Genomic DNA, 20,800 nt, shown 5'->3' on the forward strand with positions numbered 1-20,800 from the left:
CAATTTTAAAACTGACCAAGGAGATTCCTTTTGAAGGAAAACAAATTTGTTCTCCTGTTCCAGTGGAAGGTATAACGGTTTTTACAGATGGATCCGGGAAAACCGGAAAAGCAGCTGTAGCTTGGAAAAAGGATGACCACTGGGAATATGAGACAATGATTCAGCAAGAATCTCCTCAATTGGTTGAACTCTGTGCTGTTCTTCTGGCTTTCACTTTATTTCCTGATTCTCTAAATATAGTCACTGATTCTATCTATGTTGCCAATTTGGTTAAGCAGTTAGATCAAGCAGTGTTGTATAATATCCAAGAGAAACCATTGTTTACCATGTTAATGAAGTTATGGACAGTCATTGGTGCTCGAAAACATCCTTATTTTATCATGCATGTTCGCAGCCACACATCGTTACCAGGATTTTTTGTTGAAGGCAATGCCTATGTAGATTCTCTAGTAGCTGCTGCTGCAATCAAAACCATACCTAATGTGTTGCAGCAGGCAATTTTATCTCATCAATTTTTTCATCAAAGTGCTCGAGCTTTACAGCAACAATTTAAATTGTCTCCTGGTGAAGCGAGATCAATTCTTTCTTCTTGTCCTGACTGTCACATGACTCATGTCACTCAATATTATGGTACCAACCCTAGGGGTCTTTCCGCTTTAGAGGAATGGCAGACGGATGTTACGAAAATGCCAGAATTTGGTCGCTTTAAGTATGTTCATGTTACGGTTGATACCTTTTCTCATGCAATGATTGCTTCAGCATTCACAGGAGAAAAAACTCGTGATGCTATTCATCATTTTTATCATGCCTTTTCTGTTCTAGGTGTTCCGTGTCACATAAAAACAAATAATGGCCCAGCATATGTTTCGCAGAAAATGCAAGCATTCTTTCGTGCTTGGGGCATTGAACATTCAACAGGTATTCCACATGTCCCCACGGGCCAAGCAATTATTGAAAGAGCTCACGGTCTTCTTAAACGTCAGGTTCAAAAACAAAAAGGGGGAATGCAACAGGAGTCACCTCAAGTGAGATTAGATAAAGCTGTTTATGTGTTGAATTTCTTGCGTCCCCTACCTGACTTACAGTTATCTCCAATTTTTTACCATTTTTCTTCTTTGAATGCTAGGCAACCAGATCTCCGTAGAAATGTTAAGGTATGGGTCAAGGATTTAATTACTGGCATGTGGTCTGGCCCAGGAATTAATAACCTGGGGAAGAGGTTATGCTTGTGTTTTGACAGATAATGGTCCTCGATGGGTTCCTGCTCGCTGTGTCAAACCTTATCTGGAGCGAGCAGGCAGGGACAAGACAGATGGTTCTGCAGCTGAAGCAGAACGTGAGGATGACATTGGCTAAGGCTATATCTAGATATATAAATCAGGATATGTATTTCATTACTCTTCATGTGCTTTCATAGTAATTAAAGGGTGTGGTTTTGGTTTAGGCTGACCGAGACAATGCAGGTTTTTGGAACCTTTGTTCTAGTATTCCTGCAGCTCCTTTTGAGCACTTTGGGGTGGTTATAGTTCACGGCTTTATGGGATAAAGTAGTTAAGAAATTTTAAAGCACCTATGGATGGATGAAAGACAGGAATGATTGTATTAAGAATGGGAATGTTGATTTTGTTGATGGTTGTGATTGTTGTTTTGTGTTTCCCCTGTCTGCTTGGATTTTTGCAAAGGGCCCTGCAAAAATTCATAGCAGCTGTGTTTAAAAACAAAAAGGGGGAATTGTGGAAGGGGCTAACAGCGGGCCTGTTAGCTAAAGGAGCAAGAAGAAGCTGAGAAGAAAGAAGAAGCTGATAAGGAGCTCTCTCCGAGGCTGTAACCAAGGAGACCAAGAGAATTGAGGGACTGAAGAAAGATAAGAACTTCACAGCTGCACGAAGTATATTTAGAAAGTTAGTTAAGTCACTGTAACTTTTCACCAATGGTGTTATGTTGATTTATTGTATCCAATAGTTAGGGTAGAAGAAGCAAAAACAATTAAAAAGTGTATAAAAGGTCAGCCATGTTCAATAATAAAGTGTTGCCATCTGAGACTGCTTGAGGTCTCTGCTTTGTGTCGTGACCGCCTCAACAACGACAAGAAGAAAGCCCAGATGGTGAAGCAAACAGTTACTTATTTGGGCTACAAGGTTAGCGGTGGAAAATAACTTTAGGACAAGATCAAAAGGAAGCAATATGCCCAACCTCAAAACCCCAGATAGTAAAAGAACTGAGAACCTCCTTGGGCATGACTGGGTGGTGCAGGCTGTGGGTTTAGAATCACAGACTGTTAGTCAAACCCCTATATGCCTTGATTATGGAAGGAAACAGAGATCGCCAATGGACGAAAGAAGCAACACAAGCCTTTGGCTAAGTGAGGAAGGCCCTCATATCAGCTCCAGCCCTGGGACTTCCAGATGTGAAAAAAACATTCTTCTTGTTTTCTCACCAAAAGCAGGGAATTGCTTTGGGATTACTAGCACAAGATCTGGGCCTGTACCACAGGGCAGTTGCTTATTGTTGCCCTGCTCTTATAAAGTTCTTCTAAGCCTTCTGATGTTTACATTTTTGTAATGGAGTTTCTCACACACTTTTCATCTAAATAATGACTGTTTGGCATTCCTTTCTGGAGGAGGAGAGAATTGATGACTGTTGGTTTGACCAGTGTGGCTGGAGAGGTGGCAATTTCATCCTCCAATCCATGGTCACTTTTGGAATTCTATAAATATCGAGGTCTGGAATTAAACGCGCCTTTTTTGCCTTGGACATCTCAGCATATGAGTGTCGTTCATTTCATGTTGATTGCGAGATCTGGTGACTGCCGTGTGTAAGACAGCCATGGGTGAGGTCTTACAGTTTTTACCCGCTGCTCCCTGCTTTGGTGCGGTGACTGTGAGCCATTTGGCACTTTGCCTGCAGCTCTTGTGATAATGCCAACCCATGTGGTTTCTATGGAGGACTTACTGGTCTTGGATATCTGGAAGGATCTCATGGAGCAGAAATGAGCTTCCATTTCCTGCAGCAGAATGCTACACTGGGTCTACAGGATCCCAGACGTGTGATTGTGCTGTTGGGCACAGGCAATTATGCTGGTCCTAATGGGCAGCTTGGCTTCCATCCCCTTGTGCTCAATCAGTGCCAGACAATAGGCATGGCAGCGTTGATTTAGACCATAGAAATGGCTTCTCCAAAGGAGTCATTTGTGACTGTTATCCAGGAGGCTGTTATCCAGGTGAGTCTTTCCTATGATTTGCAGAGAGGCTGACTGCCTCTGTGGAGAATCAGGTGGCAGATCCTGAGGCAAGGAGGCTTGTGCTTACACACCTTACAAGATGTAACTGCAATGATGATTGTAGGGAGAAACACAGAGGTTCTTCCTGGTGATCCTTCTGTCTCCCACATGGCGGAGGCCTGTGCAAAGGTAGGCACCTCAGGTCATAAGATGGCTGCTTTGGCTACTGCTGCGCAGCCTGCCATGGCTACTGCTGTGCAGCCAGTCTGGACAGTGCCGCAGGGCAGGTAACGACAGCAGGGGAATGCTCAGGCCAGCACGAAACAGGGAAAGAAGGTACAGAAGGTCACAACTCCCTTGTTTTTGTGTGGTCGACATGGAAGGCCAAACCATACTGCAGATGTCTGTAAGGCAACTGTTTGTGCTAATGGCCAGGCTTTGCCAGGCTTGGAAAATGGGAAGCAGAGCGCAAAAGGGAGACACGCCCAGACACAAGCTTCTTTCCAAGCCCTGGAGCTGATGGAGGTCTGCTTAGCCAGCTTGCAGCCAGCACCCACGGCTCAGCAGGTGTTGATGTCTGCACAACAGCAACAGTTGTCTTAGATTCTTGCAAAATACACAAGGTCTCCCTGGATGCCTTTGGTCCCTTGGGTGAGGGCATGAGTGCTCTCCTTATGGGGAGATCTAGTGCCGCCCTTCAGGGCATCATTGTGCACATGGGACTCATTCATGCAGATTTCATGGGACACATTTGTGCCATGGTCTCCACGCCCACCCCCATCACTATCCCAGAAGGGACATGGATTGCTCAACTTGTGCCCTTTAAGTCCTCTGTTTGCAGGACAGCTGAACCGTTGCAAGGAGATGGCGGCTTTCGATCCACTGGGCTGCTTCAAGTTCACTGGACCACTGTCCTGACCAAAGAATGTCCTGAGATGCTGTGTACCCTGTCCATCCCTGGTGCGACACCACCGGACATCAGCCTCCGCAGGCTTCTTGACAGATTCCCACTGATGTCATCAACAAGACCACAGCAATGTCTCCACCAACCAGCAAAAAGGAAACACAAGCTTTCCTAGGTGCCATAGGATTTTGGAGAATGCACATTCCTGAGTACAGTCAGATCGTGAGCCCTCTCTATCTAGTCACCCGTAAGAAGAACACTTTCCACTGGGGCCCTGAACAGCAACAAGCCTTCATCCAGATTAAGCAGGAGATTGCTCATACGGTAGCCCATGTCCCAGTCAGAACAGGACCAGATGTGAAGAATGTGCTCTACTCTGCAGCCGGGAACCATGGTTTGTCCTGGAGCCTGTGGCAGAAGGTGCCTGGGGAGACTCGAGGCCAACCACTGGGATTTTGGAGTTGAAGCTACAGAGGGTCTGAAGCCAACTATGCTCCAACAGAGAAGGAAATTTTAGCAGCCTATGAAGGAGTCCAAGCTGCCTCAGAGGTAATAGGCACTGAAGCACAACTCCTCCTGGCACCCCGACTACCAGTACTGGGCTGGATGTTCAAAGCAAAGGTTCCCTCTACCCACCATGCCACCAGTGCTACAGGGTGTAAGTGGATTGCTCTCATAACACAGCACACCCGTATTGGAAAGCTGAATCACCCTGGGATTCTGGAAATAATTACAAACTAGAAGGTGAAAACTTCAGTCTCACTGATGGAGAGGAACAAGAAGTGACACGTGCTGAAGAAGCTCCACCATATAACCAACTGCCAGTGGAAGAAACACAATACGCTCTTTTTACTGATGGTTCCTGTCGCACGGTAGGAATGAATCGGAAGTGGAAAGCAGCCATATGGAGCCCCACACGACAGGTCGCAGAGGCCACTGAAGGAGAAGGTGGATCAAGCCAACTTGCTGAACCCAAAGCTGTTCAACTGGCCTTGGACATTGCTGAAAGAGAGAGGTGGCCAAAGCTCTACCTCTACACTGATTCATGGATGGTAGCCAACGCTCTGTGGGGATGACTGGAGAGGTGGTAAGAGGCTAATTGGCAGCGTAGAGGAAAACCAGTTTGGGCTGCTGAAGAGTGAAAAGACATCGCTACCAGGGTAGGGAGGCTACCTGTGAGAGTCCGCCATGTAGATGCCCATGTCGCCGAGAGTAGAGCTAATGAGGAGCACAAAAACAATGAGCAGGTAGACCAGGCTTCAAAGATAGGGATGTCCAAGTTAGACCTAGATTGGGAGCACAAGGGAGAGTTATTCCTAGCTCGATGGGCCCATGATGCCTCCGGTCATCAGGACAGAGATGCCACCTATAAGTGGGCACAAGACCGAGGGGTGGATTTAACCATGGACAGTATTTCTCAGGTTATCCACGACTGTGAGACGTGTGCTGCCATCAAACAGGCCAAGAGGGTGAAGCCCCTATGGTATGGTGGGCGGTGGCCCAAGTACAAGTATGGGCAGGCCTGGCAGATTGACTACATCGCACTGCCCCAGACACGCCAAGGCAAGCGCTACGTGCTCACAATGGTAGACGCCACCACAGGGTGGTTGGAGACCTACACTGTGCCTCATGCTACTGCCTGTAACACCATCCTGGGCCTTGAAAAGCAGATCCTTTGGAGGCATGGTACCCCTGAGAGGACTGAGTCAGACAACGGGACTCATTTCAAGAACAGCCTTATCAGCACCTGAGCCAGAGAACATGGCATTAAGTAGGTGTAACATATCCCCTACCACGCACCAGCTGCAGGCAAAGTGGAAAGGTACAATAGACTGCTAAAAACCACCTTAAAAGCCTTAGGTGGGCGATCTTTCAAAATTTAGGAGCAGCATCTGACAAAAGCCACCTGGTTAGTTAATACCCAAGGCTCTACTAACCAAGTGGGCCCTGCCCAATCTGACCTTTTGCACAGAGTAGATGGAGACAAAGTCCCAGTGGTACATGCCAGGGGTTTGTTAGAGAAGACAGTTTGGCTCAATCCTGCCTTGAGTACAAATAAACCCATTTGCAGGGTTGTTTTTGCTCAAGGACCAGGCTGCACATGGTGAATAATGCAAAAAGATGGAAGAAAGCGATGTGTACCTCAGGAAGATCTGATTGTTGGGTGAGAACTATGTATAAATATCACTGTTTGCTGAATGTTACCACCATTGTCTGTGTATAGCTGTATATTGGATGTATAATGTATGTGTTTGTAGAGTTAGAATATATATTAGTTTTAGTAAGTAAGCTGACAATATGGGGATAAAGGGTGGAATGTCCTGTGTTGACTATATGATGCTTTTATCCCCCGTTGTCTTGTTCTGTTTATACTGAATAATAAGTTTTACACCTTTAAGACTCTCTTCTAGAGAGTGAAGAGGGAAGGGAAGAAGCGCGCAGTTTGTTTTCAGACTGCACTCACTCCTCCACATTCCTGCTCCTGGACTGTGTTGTCTGCGGATGGACAGACAGCAGGACAGAGCTCTTTTTTTTTTCCTTTTTTTTTTTTTTTGTTTGCTTTTAGTTAGTTTTAGCCAGCTGAGGCAAGGAAGTTCCTTGGACTGTGATTTTTTTTTCTTGGACTTGTTCAAGCCTGCTCTGGACTGAACACCCAGAAGAGCACTAGCAGCTCCACCTGTGGCCCCCCTGGCCAGGCCTGGGCCGCGGCGTTTCCAGCACCAGAGAGACTGATCAAAGACTGAGTGAGCCGAGTTGCAACCTGGGGAAGGGACTGTTCTGAGTTTGCCATTTTTTTTCTTGAGGCAGCAAGAAGTTTTACTGTTTAATATTGTTTGGGTTCTATTGTTTAATAAACAGGTTTCTTTCCACTTTTTCTCCAAGGAGATATTTTCTCCCAAACCGGTTGAGGGAGGAGGGGCAATTGAATCTGTTTTTGTAGAGAAGCCCCTTTGGGGGTTACCTCCCAAACTTGCCCTAAACCAGGACAACAGGTATTGATCATTCATTATTATAGATGATCTGCTCATTGCAGCACCAACACATCAAGAGTTGCGAGAGGCTCCTAGTAGCATGATTGTGGAAGTCCAGAATGCTGGGTTGGAAGTTTCCACTTCAAAAATCCAGGAAATCTTGCCATGGAAATACTTGGGATGGAAGATCACAGAACAAACTATATGACCAGAGAAGAAACAAGTCAGGACTCAAATCAATAATCTACAGGATCTACAGCAACTTTTGGGATAGATCAATAGGATCAGGCCGATTTTGGGGATCACAAATGACGAACTTGCATCACTTCTCAATTTTTTGAAAGGAGTGTGATGGAAACTTGACCTTTTTGTTCACCGATACGAAAAAGAACGTGATGTAAATAAGTAATCCGTAAGGCAGTCTGCTTACGAAAACGAAAACCACAAAGGACAAACATTGCTGGGTTCGCTGAACTAATCAAACTACAAGTTGTTCCAAGTACTAGGTTCAAAGGTTCAAGCAGAGGGCATCGAGGAAGACTACCGAAGGCCTTCATCAACGACCACCAGGAGGCAGAAGAAGACCCCCTAGCAACTGGGTGAACATGCGCAGAGGGACACGGGAAGCGCTACGTGGCCAGGAAGGAGGAGGGTATAAAAGGAAGAACGGAGCAACCTCGGGGGCGGCAGTTGGTGGAGCGGGGACTCCCCTGCCGCCCAGCGCTGCACTTGCTTTCTCTTTTCTGTATTAATAAATTGGCTATGTAATTGACTCGAATGGCCCTTTGTGCTCATTTATAACAACTTGGTGCCCTGACTCGGATCGGTGGCCGTTGGGGAGCTCTCTCAATACTGGGGAGGCGCCCCTCCAATCCGGAGGCCCCAGGACCTGAAAGGATTCCCCCAGCCCCGACTGACGAACCCCGAAAAGAGGAAAAGAGGAAGCAAAGGGAGGTTACGGGCCCAAGGAGACCCCTTAAAAGATTTGTGCACAAAGTCCGGACGAAGACGCAGGACGCGTAAGTATCACGGGATCCGTTCGGGTGGGGTCGGGATCCCGGAGTGCGACTGTGTGATGTGCATGAGAGGAGGGCTGGCAGCCAGACCCTCTAAGTGAGTGTGGACCCTTAGTAGTGCGTTTCCCACAGACCCGCAAGGGCTTGGGCCACGAACCAGGGGAAGCAAAAGTTGATTGTGTGAAAGAAGGCACTCCGGAAGAATGGGGCAGGGAAAGAGTAAGCCCCCCCCTGTCGAGGCAAAACTCCCTCCGATACCCAGGGAAAGTCCTTTAGGATTTATGATAGAAAACTGGCGGCATTTTCCAGGTACAGGGGATAAAGATAAGGCTAAAATGATTCATTACTGTGTGGAAGTATGGGGAGGGAAAGAAATCTCTAAGAGTGTATTCTAGCCCGTATTTGGTTCCTCGGAAGATTGGGTCAGGCAAACTTTAAACATCTGGGTAAATAGTAGAAAACCCCCCTGTACTCAGGAGGAGAGTGATTATGCTAAAATCTGGGTAGAGAGACCCGGGGTGTTTCTCTTTAGACTCTCCGAAACATCAAAGGGAAATAAGAGCAAGAAAAAGGGAAGTAAACCGGAAGACACTTTAGTGCCACCTCCACCCTATGTACCTCCACCCCAAGCACAAGCGGCAGTGGCTCCTCCAAGTGCGCCAGCAGGGACAGATTCGGATTCGGAGGAACCCGAATACACGGGGCCAGTAACTCGAAGTCGAACCAAAACAGGTTTATACCCTTTAAGAGAAATGCCTATGGGAGGACCTCAGGCTGGCATAGGGTTTGTATCAGTGCCCCTAAGCTCAGGAGATGTTAGGGAGTTTAAGAAGGAAATGGGGCACCTTTTGGAGGACCCGCTTGGAGTAGCCGAGCGGGTAGATCAATTCTTAGGGCCCAACATGTACACCTGGGAGGAGTTACAATCTATATTGAATATCTTGTTTACTGCAGAAGAAAAGAATATGATTAGGAGAGAGGGAATGCGTATCTGGGACGCGCAACATGCACAAGGGCCAGCTGCAGACACAAAATGGCCCCTGCAAAACCCTAATAGGGACCATCAAAATCCTGCCCATAGGATACACATGCAGGATCTCAGGACCATAATTGTGCAAGGAATTAGGGAATCAGTCCCGCGAGGACAGAACATTAACAAGGCCTTTAATGAAAGGCAAAAGAAAGATGAAACCCCTACTGAATGGTTAGAGAGGTTGAGAAAGAATTTCCAGTTATATTCAGGAATGGACCCAGATAGACAAATGGGACAGGCAGTACTGAAAGTACACTTTGTCTCTAAGTCGTGGGAAGATATCAGGAAAAAGATACAGAAACTGGAAGATTGGCAGGACAGAGGATTGGATGAATTGTTGCGGGAGGCCCAGAAGGTGTATGTAAGAAGGGAGGAAGAGCGAGACAAGAGACAAGCTCGGATAATGGTGGCAGCAGTGCGCGAAAGTCAGGAAAAGGATAGGAGACCCGAACAGAGCAAAGGAGAACCGAGGCGGAATGGGCCTCCCCCAGGAGGGTGGAAGAGCCCACGGGATAGACAGGAATTGAAGGTGTGTTTTTACTGCGGAAGGAGAGGACACTTTAAGAGGGAATGTCGAACACGGATTAGGGACGAGAAGGAGTTTAAGGAGGACTAGGGGGGTCAGGGGCTCTATCTCTTGGGGACCCAGAAACATCGAAGAGAGCCCTTGGTAAAATTGAAGGTGGGTCCCCAGAGCCAGGACATTACTTTCCTGGTCGACACTGGAGCTGAAAGGTCCACGCTCCAGTTTTTACCTAAAGGGTGTAGATTATCTAGAGAAACTGCTACAGTAGTGGGAGCGAAAGGGGAACCGTTTGAAGTTAAAATCATAAAAGAGGTAGCAGTAGAATCGGACTCTAAGATGGGCATTGGGGATTTTCTATTAGTACCAGAATCAGATTATAACCTATTAGGTAGAGACATGATTGTAGAATTAGGTATTCAAATTAAGGTGATAGAACAGGAGATTCAGATTAAGTTGTGTCCCTTAAGATTAGAAGATGAGGGAGAAATCAACCCCGAAGTATGGTATAATCCGGACAATGCCGGCAGATTAGAAATTACCCCCTTCAAGGTAACCATTAGAAATCCGGAGATTCCAGTAAGAATAAAACAATACCCGATGTCCTTGGAAGGGAGAAAAGGGTTGAAACCGGAAATCGACCGACTAGTCAGACAAGGGTTATTAGAACCCTGTATGTCCCCTTATAATACTCCGATTTTACCAGTGAAAAAATCAAATGGGTCTTATCGTTTAGTACATGATCTGAGAGAAATAAACAAGAGAACAATAGCTAGGTTTCCAGTGGTAGCTAATCCCTATACAATATTGAGCAAACTGAGTCCGGACAACCACTGGTACAGTGTAATCGACCTGAAGGATGCCTTTTGGGCTTGCCCCTTAGATGAGGCAAGCAGGGATTACTTCGCCTTCGAATGGGAAGACCCGGAGACAGGGAGAAAACAACAGCTTAGATGGACGGTATTACCCCAAGGCTTTACAGAATCTCCTAATTTATTTGGACAAGCTTTGGAACAAATTTTGGAGGATTACCAAACCGAACCTGGGATAACCCTGATACAATATGTAGATGACCTATTGTTAGCAGGGAAGGATGAGGAAGGAGTGAGAAGAGAGAGTATAAAACTCTTGAATTTTCTGGGGCTTAAAGGACTGAAGGTTTCAAGGGCTAAACTACAGTTTGTAGAAGAAGAAGTAAAGTATTTGGGACATTATTTAAGACGAGGTGAAAAAAGGATAGATCTGGAAAGGGTGCAAGCTATCCTATCATTACCAACCCCCAGGAATAAGAGACAAGTCAAACAAATTTTAGGTTTAACCGGATATTGTAGACAATGGATAGAGAATTACAGTAGTAAGGCAAGGTTTTTATATCAAAAACTGACTCAGGACGGGTGGATGAAATGGACTCAGGAGGACGCAGAGAACCTGAAGGAACTAAAGGAGAGCCTGGTGCACGCCCCAGTTTTAAGTCTCCCCAACTTGAAAAGACCCTTTTATTTATTCGTTAATATAGAAGGGGGAATTGCCTTTGGAGTACTAACCCAAGAATGAGCAGACAAGAAGAAACCTGTAGCATACTTATCGAAACTTTTGGACCCCGTAAGCAGGAGATGGCCAACGTATCTGCAAATGTTAGCCAAGTGTGCTTTATTAGTTGAAAAAGCTAAGAAAATTACCTTTAACAGCAACTTAAAGGTTTACTCTCCCCATAATATCAGGAGTGTAATGCAGCAAAAAGCAGATAAATGGATATCTGACGCCAGGCTCCTGAAGTATGAGGGGATTTTATTAGAAGCACCAAATTTCACATTAGAAACAACCACTATTCAAAATCCAGCTACCTTTTTGTTCGGAAATGTAGACGACACACCTTTAATACATGATTGTTTAATAACCATCGAAGAACAGACCAAGATTAGACCTGACCTAGAAGAAGAAGAATTAGACGAGGGAGAAAGGTTATTTGTAGATGGGTCCTCCCGGGTGGTAGACGGGAAACGCCAATCAGGATACGCAATTATTGAAGGCACAAATCTACAAGTGGTGGAATCAGGGGCCTTAGATAAATCCTGGTCAGCACAGGCCTGTAAGCTATATGCTATCCTAAAGGCTTTGAAGCTCTTAAAAAGGAAAGAGAGAACAATATATACTGATTCTAGATATGGGTTCGGGGTGGTACATACCTTTAGAAAATTATGAGAAGAGAGGAAATTGGTAAATTCACAGGGGAAGGGATTAATTCTTCAGCAATTGATAATTGAAGTACTACAAGCCCTGAGAGGACCAAGGAGAATAGCAGTAGTGCACTTGAAAGGCCATCAAACAAGAACAGATCTCAAGACTAGGGGTAACAATGCAGCAGATCAAGAGGCCAAACGAGCAGCAGCTAGAGTAATGCTCCTAAAAGAAAAATCAAGGGAGCAGGATAGGCAAGAAGATCCAACACTGATCTTTACTCCTGAGGAGGAAGACAAACTGAAGAAAATGGGACTGTCTAAACTCAGTGGGGAATGGGTAACTCAGGATAAGCGGAAGATACTGCCAAAAGCGATAGCCCAGAGAGTCCTGTATAAACTACACCAAGGTACACATTGGGGAGCACAGGGGTTAGCAGACCATTTCGCAACCCAATATATGACTATAGGACTACATGATATAGCCAAATACATTACCAAAAGCTGCCCAACATGTTTACGGGTCAATCGAAGCAACCTAAGGAAGCTGCCCCCAGGGGGTCGGCCGTTAGCAAAAAGACCATTTTCACGCATACAAATTGACTTCACTGAACTTCCAAAGGTAGGGCGGACACGATACCTCTTGGTAATGGTAGACCATCTTACCCATTACATAGAAGCATTTCCAACCACCAGGGAAACCGCCCATACTGTGGTAAAAATCTTGTTAGAGGAGATTGTGCCACGATATGGGGTACCTGAAACTATAGACTCAGATAAAAGACCACACTTTACCTCGAAGGTAACCCAAGATCTTGCCAACTCCCTGGGAATAAAGTGGGAGCAGCATACCCGCTACCATCCCCAGAGTTCGGGAAGGGTAGAAAGGATGAACGGGGAAATAAAGAAGCAGTTAACCAAATTAGTATTAGAAACTAAATTGTCATGGGTAAAGTGTATACCACTGGCATTACTAAATATTAAGACGCAACCCCAGGCAGACACAGGGCTATCCCCATTTGAGATGTTATATGGAATGCCCTACAGCCTAGAAAAAGTACAGACAAACCCTAATATCAGTAATAAAAGTTTGAACAGCTATCTGGTCACCTTAGAAAAATACAGGAAGAGACTGTGGGAAAAGGGAATGTGGGTCCAGAGACCTCCTCTAAATCTTGTATTACACCAGGTTCAGCCAGGAGACTGGGTGTTAATCAAAAGCTGGAAAGAAAACCCTTTAGCCCCAAAGTGGGAAGGCCCATATCTCACCCTGCTCACCACAGACACTGCTGTACGGACAGCCGAAAGAGGGTGGACTCACGCCAGCAGAATAAAAGGACCAGTGAACCCTTCCAACTTCCCTGAGCATCCACAGAACCCTCAGTGGAGAATAAAAGGACCCCCAGACGGCTTAAAACTAACTTTCACCAAAACCCCAAAAATGGGACATCATCCTGATGACTGAGCAATGGGAAAGACTGGAACGGGCTGACCAAAGGAGAGTCCAACAGAAGCTGTCATTAGTTCTGCAGCCATATCTACTAAGTTTAGCACGCTTCAATTCAGCAGCGCGAGAGGCCATAACGAACCCCCCGGACAACTGGGTTTGGTGGATTGAGACTTATAGACATCAGGAAGAACCTTCGTTCCGACCCCTTAGACGCAGTCCATGTTGTAACTGCGGCAAGGAGTGCTGCGAGGCATGGGTAGCGTTCAGGTGCGGGGGTTGCCATAAAGTGTATTGGACAGTACAAAGGGTATTGAATGAATTGTGGTGTGGGCAATGTCGGAGTAGAGACCTCAGAGAGGGCGACTGGAGTCTTGCACTAAAGCAGGAAAATAGAGTACCCTGTTCTCAATTTAGGGCAGTTTATGAAACCCCAGAACAGTTGTTGCTAGCCTGGGCTCGATGGGAAGTCAAAGGATGGCTGCCTAAGTGTTCAGAGATAGCTCATTCTCTCATAGTGAGTACTAAGTGTTTATATACGGTTCCCTCCCTAAGAACTTCAGTAATAGGACCTGTCCCAGAAGGCAAGACTCCAGAGGACGCTTTAGCGGACCAGGTTGCGAAATTATACTTATAGCTGATTAACTGTAGACTTAGTTGTAAGGAGAAGTGGTGGATTCACTGCCAGAGGGGGAGGGTTCCCCGAGGTGTATGCCCACCCTGTCGGGAATAATAGAGGGATCTAACCAACCGGGGTTTTGAAATATAAGGTAGCCACCTGGGAATTAAGAAAAAGACCCCTTGCGTGGCGAAAAATCTACCCTAACGGAATCGATCCAGAGCTTTACTGTTATCACCCTATCGAGCCCTTTATTCTGCCTGCTGTCGATATTTTGTGGACCAAGTGCCGGAAAGAAAGTGAGAAGGAGGAGTTGAACCCATCCCCGAAGAAAATTCTTGCTGCCGAGAAGATGAGTTACCCCGTAGCTCGAAGCAACCGGGTTGACGGGTTAGGCAGAGGAATGATTCATGGGGAAGGGCGACTCTTGCACAGCACCAGAAATAGAGACCACAATATGACGATGGCGAAACTGGGCGAGGGGAATAACAGAGGGGAGAAGACAAAGCAGAGAACTAATAGAATGAACCACTCTGGCAGTGGGTCCTTCCATTTTTCCAGGTGGGGCTGGAGTGTGTGGATAATGCTAATGACGTCTGGGGCAAAAGCCAGCGTATCGCACGAGCCCTTTAAATGGTCTCTAGTTAAATGGGAAGATCAGAGAGTAATCAAGAACCTTACCCAACCAAGAGCCCCAGCCTTTTGTGTTTACTTAACTGAATTGCTCACCATATGGCCCGAAGGAAATGCTCCAACAAGCCCCCATAACCCCCAGAGACGATATAAAACCTTTTACATGTGTCCAGCCTCGAATCCCGGGAAGTCTTATTGTAATTATCCTAGATATAATTACTGTGCATATTGGGGATGTGAGACTATAGCACTAGGATTCTCCCCCGGAGGAGGGCCAAATAGATACTTAAGGGTGAACCGTGGGCCCCCAAGATGTCAAGACCCACGTTATGGGTATGATGGGACAGTACAGGGAGGAAACTCGCGGTGGTGCCAGTACATATGTCTAAATGTAACACAACCTGAGGATTCTAGTTGGCTCATAGGGAAAACATGGGGTCTACAACTCTGGGAACCAGGAAGGGATAGAAGAGGGATGATTTTGATAAAAAAAGAGGCAGCACCAGTAGATAGTCGAGCGGTGGGGCCTAATAGAATAATAACTGGAGAAATACAGAATGCAAACACTTCCGAGGTAAAAAATTCCACCGAGAGATCAAGTGAGTGGCCATTAACTGACCAAACCACCCAAGAGCATAGCGTGTTATGGAAAGTAATGCAAGCAGCATTTGGAGTTTTAAACCATACAAACCCAAATTTGACAAAAGAATGTTGGTTGTGCTTTGCTGTTGCTCCCCCCTTCTACGAGGCTATAGGTACTATAGCAGAGCTTCGCAGAATTAATGGATCTAATCCACGAAAATGTTATTGGAAAAAGGGAACAGATAGAACTCCAGGTATATCAGTAGCTCAAGTAACAGGGAAAGGGAAATGTATAGGGAAAGTTCCCGAGGACAAAAAACATTTGTGTAACATCACAGCAGACACCGGGAAAGGAAAAGGACAACCCGCTCAATGGCTCCTCCCGGCAGAGAATGCCAAATGGGTGTGTAATACGTTGGGAGTAACTCCATGCATATCCATACCTCATTTTAACGAGTCTTCCGAGTATTGCATACAGGTAGTGATACTCCCCCGGGTTATATATCACCCAAAGGAGTACGTATACGAACATCAGACCGTGTCCGAATATCATTTGATGAAAAGGGAGCCCTTCACAGCCTCAGCTCTCACGCTAGCTATATTGCTAGGGATAAGAGGAGCAGGAGTAGGAACAGGGGCAGCCGCTCTAGTAAACCATCAGAAGGGAATGAGGGACCTAAGAGTGTCAGTAGATGAAGATTTAAGTAGAATTGAAAAGGCCATAGATGGACTAGTAAAATCAGTAAGATCATTATCGGAAGTAGTGCTCCAAAATAGACGAGGGTTAGACTTACTGTTTTTACAACAAGGAGGGCTGTGTGTAGCATTACGAGAGGAATGTTGCACGTATGCAGATCACACTGGAATAGTAACAGATACCATGGCCGAGCTCAGGAAGCAATTGAAAAAACGTAAAAAGGAAAGGGAAGCGCAGCAAAGCTGGTATGACTCATGGTTCAACCACTCTCCTTGGCTCACAACACTCCTGTCCACTATAGCAGGACCCTTAATATTATTTATCCTAACATTAACTTTCGGGCCTTGCATATTCAATAAAATAATTAACATAGTAAAGGGAAGATTAGAAGCTGCCCACCTTATGCTTATTAGAGCAAGGTATGAACCTCTGAATGGTAGGGAAACAGAAGACTATTTAGAGCTCAGTAGAAAAGAGCTTGCCCGGTTTAGTGAACAAAAAGAATGAAATAGAAAAGGGAATTGTGATGGAAACTTGACCTTTTTGTTCACCGATACGAAAAAGAACGTGATGTAAATAAGTAATCCGTAAGGCAGTCTGCTTACGAAAACGAAAACCACAAAAGACAAACATTGCTAGGTTCGCTGCACTAATCAAACTACAAGTTGTTCCAAGTACTAGGTTCAAAGGTTCAAGCAGAGGGCATCGAGGAAGACTACCGAAGGCCTTCATCAACGACCACCAGGAGGTAGAAGAAGACCCCCTAGCAACTGGGCGAACATGCACAGAGGGACACGGGAAGCGCTACGTGGCCAAGAAGGAGGAGGGTATAAAAGGAAGAACAGAGCAACCTCAGGGGCGGCAGTTGGTGGAGCGGGGACTCCCCTGCCGCCCAGCGCTGCACTTGCTTTCTCTTTTCTGTATTAATAAATTGGCTATGTAATTGACTCGAATGGCCCTTTGTGCTCATTTATAACAAGGAGAATGTGATATCAAATCCCCCTGAGGCTCAAGATGCCCTTGAGAAGATTGCTGAAGCTCTTCAACAGAGACAAGCACATTGTTTTATAATGATGCAACCATTTTTCCTTGCAGTCTTGGGAGAAAAAAATACAATTGTATGGTCTCATATTCCAATGGGATTCCTCAGAAAAGGACCGTTGATGATAAGAGAATGGATTTTTTTACCCTACAGATCTCCCAAAACAATTTTTACCACATTCAAAATGACAGCCCAAATTATAATCAGAGCCAGAGCCAGATTGTTAGTAATGGCAGGCAAAGATTTTGAAACAATCTACCTGTCTTTGAAATAAGAATATTGGACATTGCAAAGATTACTGGATTTGCAAACTGCATTATTAAATTATTCAAATGCTTGTTCAATTCATTTCCCATGACACAAGCTGCTGCAAACAAAACTAAGCTTCAGAGAAAAGTCCATGATAAGTGAAGTACTATTGGATGCAATAACATTATTCACTGACGGTTCAGGAAGAACACATAAATCAGTAATTACTTGGCAGAACGCAACCACAAAAGAGTGGGAATCAGACATTCAAACAATACAGGACTCACCTCAAATGGTAGAATTAGCAGTAGTAGTCAGCGTATTTAAATTGTTTCGAGAACCTCTCAATCTAATTACACATTAAAAATGCTAAGTTTTCCCAGTTGACTGAGATCTTCAACCTCTGGCTGCTTACCGGTACTATCCCAGATGTACTGTGGGACTGCCGGACAGTTTTGATACCCAAGTCTTCCAAGTTGGAGAGACTTGGTGATATCAATAACTAGAGACCCATCACCATTGGTTCCGTGGTGATTAGGTTGTTCTCCAGGATTGCTACTGCGAGACTGTCTAGGGCATGTCCCATTAACCCCTGACAATGGGGCTTTATTTGCGTGTTGGTTTGTGCCGAGAACCTCAAGTTATTGCAACTTGTGGTTAAGTGTGCAAAACGGAAGCATAAACTCCTGGGGGTGTTCGTGGACATTGCAAAGGCCTTTGACACTGTATGTCATCAGCATGTAATTGAGGGTCTGGTCCAGAGAGGGGTTGATCTGCATGTGGTGCAGCTGGTAAGGGAAATGTATAAAGACATCAAAATGTACATTTCCATTGGAAGGGAGAGGACAGGTCCCATTTGCATTTGCTCTGGTGTCAAGCAAGGCAATCCCATGTCACCTGTACTATTCAATTTGGTGACGGATGCTCTTCTATGGAAACTCAAAAGTGAAGGTGAAGGTTTCCAACATGGGAATTTGAAAATAATGGCCATGGCATTTGCAGACAATTTAGTGCTGCTGAGTGATTCCTGGGATGGTATGAATCATAATATCAGAGTTTTGGAGACCTTCTGTGAACTTACTGGTCTCCGGACTCAGGGGGAGAAGTGTCTTTTACATCAAGCCTAAAAGGGACTCATCAATGACTGTCCCACTTGGGAGATAAATGGTTCCCCCCTGAAAATGATCCACCCAGGGAGCTCTTGGCACATGGGTTAACCCCTGGACTGGCTTTGCAGATTCAGGTTTATCAGAGAAACTCATGGACTGGTTCAATCAGATTGGGAGTTCACCTCTTAAACCTCTTCAGAAGGTCGATACACTCAGGACTTATACCATCCAGAGACTGGTATATCTGGCTAACCATACCAAAGTGAGCGTGGGCCATCTCGAGTCCCTTGACCTGCTGATTTGAAAGGCAGTTAAGGAATGCCTTCATCTCCCTCCGAGCACATGTGATGCCATCTTGTATTTGAGTTTTAAAGACAGTGGTCTAGGTATTATCAAGTTGGCAGCACTTATTCCAAGTATACAGGTGAGAAGACTCCATAGATTGGCAGAGTCTTCTGATGAGTCTCTAGTGGGTTTTTAAAGAGAGGAACAGCTGGAATTGCTATTTGAAAAGTTGTGGTTGAGAGCAGGCAGAAGAAAAGAGTCCATCCCACCAATTTGGGAACCTATACCAAAGATTGAAGGCGCTGGTGATGAAAGCCAGTCAGAACAGGAGGCACTCGTTCCTAAAGTCTGCTACCCAAGACCTTGTAATTGGCAGAAAATGAAGTTTCAGAAATGGGTAGATTTGGTTGCCCAGGGCCATGGTGTTGAGAACTTTGAGAATGACGATATCAGTAATGCCTGGATTAGGCAGTATAAGGGCATACCTCACCAAAAACTTATAACGGTCCTACAACTGTGAGCCAATGTCTACCTGACAAGAGAATTCCTGTCTAGTGCTAGGCATGAGGATTTTGTTCGATCATGCCGACATTGTGGTGCTGGGTTTGAAACTGTAGCTCACATTGTTGGGAATTGTCCAATCACTCAAGATGCCAGGATCAAAAGACATCTGTGAGATCCTTAGCTGTGAAGCTAAGAAGGAGGATTGGACGGTTTTTCAAGAGCCACACCTGAGACATTATGTTAACAAAGTGTTTAAATCAGATTTAATTTTTGTGAAGGATTCTTAAGGTGTTAGTGGTTTATGTCACAGTGAGATAGGAGCACAGTAGCTCCTCATTGAGGGAAGCTGCTGCCGAGAAGGCCAAGAAATATCAGCGCTTTCATTTGCAAATACAACAACTGACTCATGCGGTAAATATTGAATATAGAGGCTTCCCCATGGGGGTCGTAGAAAGTGGTATTGCAAGAACTCTGAGCTGCTTTTGGCCCTCGGTCCCTCTAAAATTAGGCTAGAGAAGACCGCCTGGGCCTTGGCATCCAAAGTACTTGTCACCTTGGTAAATATAGTACATATATTGACTAGCAAAGCTCAATCGATTGTACCTGTTTAGTACTATTGTAGAAATAAACTAGGCCCCTTCCCTTGGCCAATTTAACTGGACAGTGGAATTGGTTTCACGTGGGAGGGGTTCATCCTTCATAACCGTGTCCTTCTAGCCTGTATTTTGGTCTTTCAATTCTAATCTGGACTTCCAGTGGCTGGCCACCTTACTTAACCCAGAAAAGAGACATTTATTATTTATATATGTTTATTGAATAGCCAAATGCCTCATCATCTAATTAGTGACGTGCATGAATGGATGAACGAGATGCCCACTGTCCCTACCTACTATCCAGTGAAACCACAACCAAGGGAACGGCTTTTCCAGCAGTTTTTAAAGCAGTTCCTGGAACAGGGCAGCATGATAGTCATCACGTCTTTGCCTGGAAGGTTGTGCAAGATCTCCAATCAAAAGTGCCACAGTTTGGTATTAATTCCTCAGAGGCAATGCAATAAATACATATAATTAATGCGGATATGCTTGCACCTTATGACATCATGCATCTTGCTACAATTTTAGTCCAATCAGTACAATACCGTGTATTTCAAGAAACTTGGAGGCAAGTGGCTTGAGCGCACAGCTTCAACAAATATGCAGCTGTGTCGTGGTTTGACCAGGAAGTGAGTTTCTGGGAAAGTTATGGTCAAACCAATCAGTGGCCAGATTTGAAAATTGGCACTTGGTATGGCCACTGGGGACTTGGATACGCCTCTGAGAACACACAGGGGTTAAAACTAGAGGATTCCCAGAGGCACTTTCTCTTTTGAGTCCAGTCGGTGAGTCAATCTCACCTCTCCTCTGCCCAGCTGCGTCTGGGTGGGGCAGGGGAGGCCATGCGACCTGTGGGAAGGGAGGCCGAAGCCCTGCAAGGTGCAGGGGTGGAGGAGACCTGGGATGTTTGGGCAGAACCCCCCCGCCAGAAGAGAATGATAGACTGTGCTGGCTTGAAATTTGATATCTTGTCCCGGCACCATGGCCTGGAGAAGAAGGGGGGGGCAAGGTGCCCAGCCGCCAGCAGACCGCGGCTGAGGTTTTAACCCCCTTGGTGCTGAGATAATGGAAGCTGTAAAAAACACTGATCCTCCCCAGCTGAGAATTGAGAGGGGACAGAGGATGGGCAAATGAGAAGAAAGCTTGAGTAGGTGAAGAAATGCTATCAGATGAGAAGTGCCCTAGATGGAGGAGA

This window comes from Passer domesticus, chromosome 26, assembly GCF_036417665.1.
Source record: "Passer domesticus isolate bPasDom1 chromosome 26, bPasDom1.hap1, whole genome shotgun sequence".
Taxonomy (NCBI): domain Eukaryota; kingdom Metazoa; phylum Chordata; class Aves; order Passeriformes; family Passeridae; genus Passer; species Passer domesticus.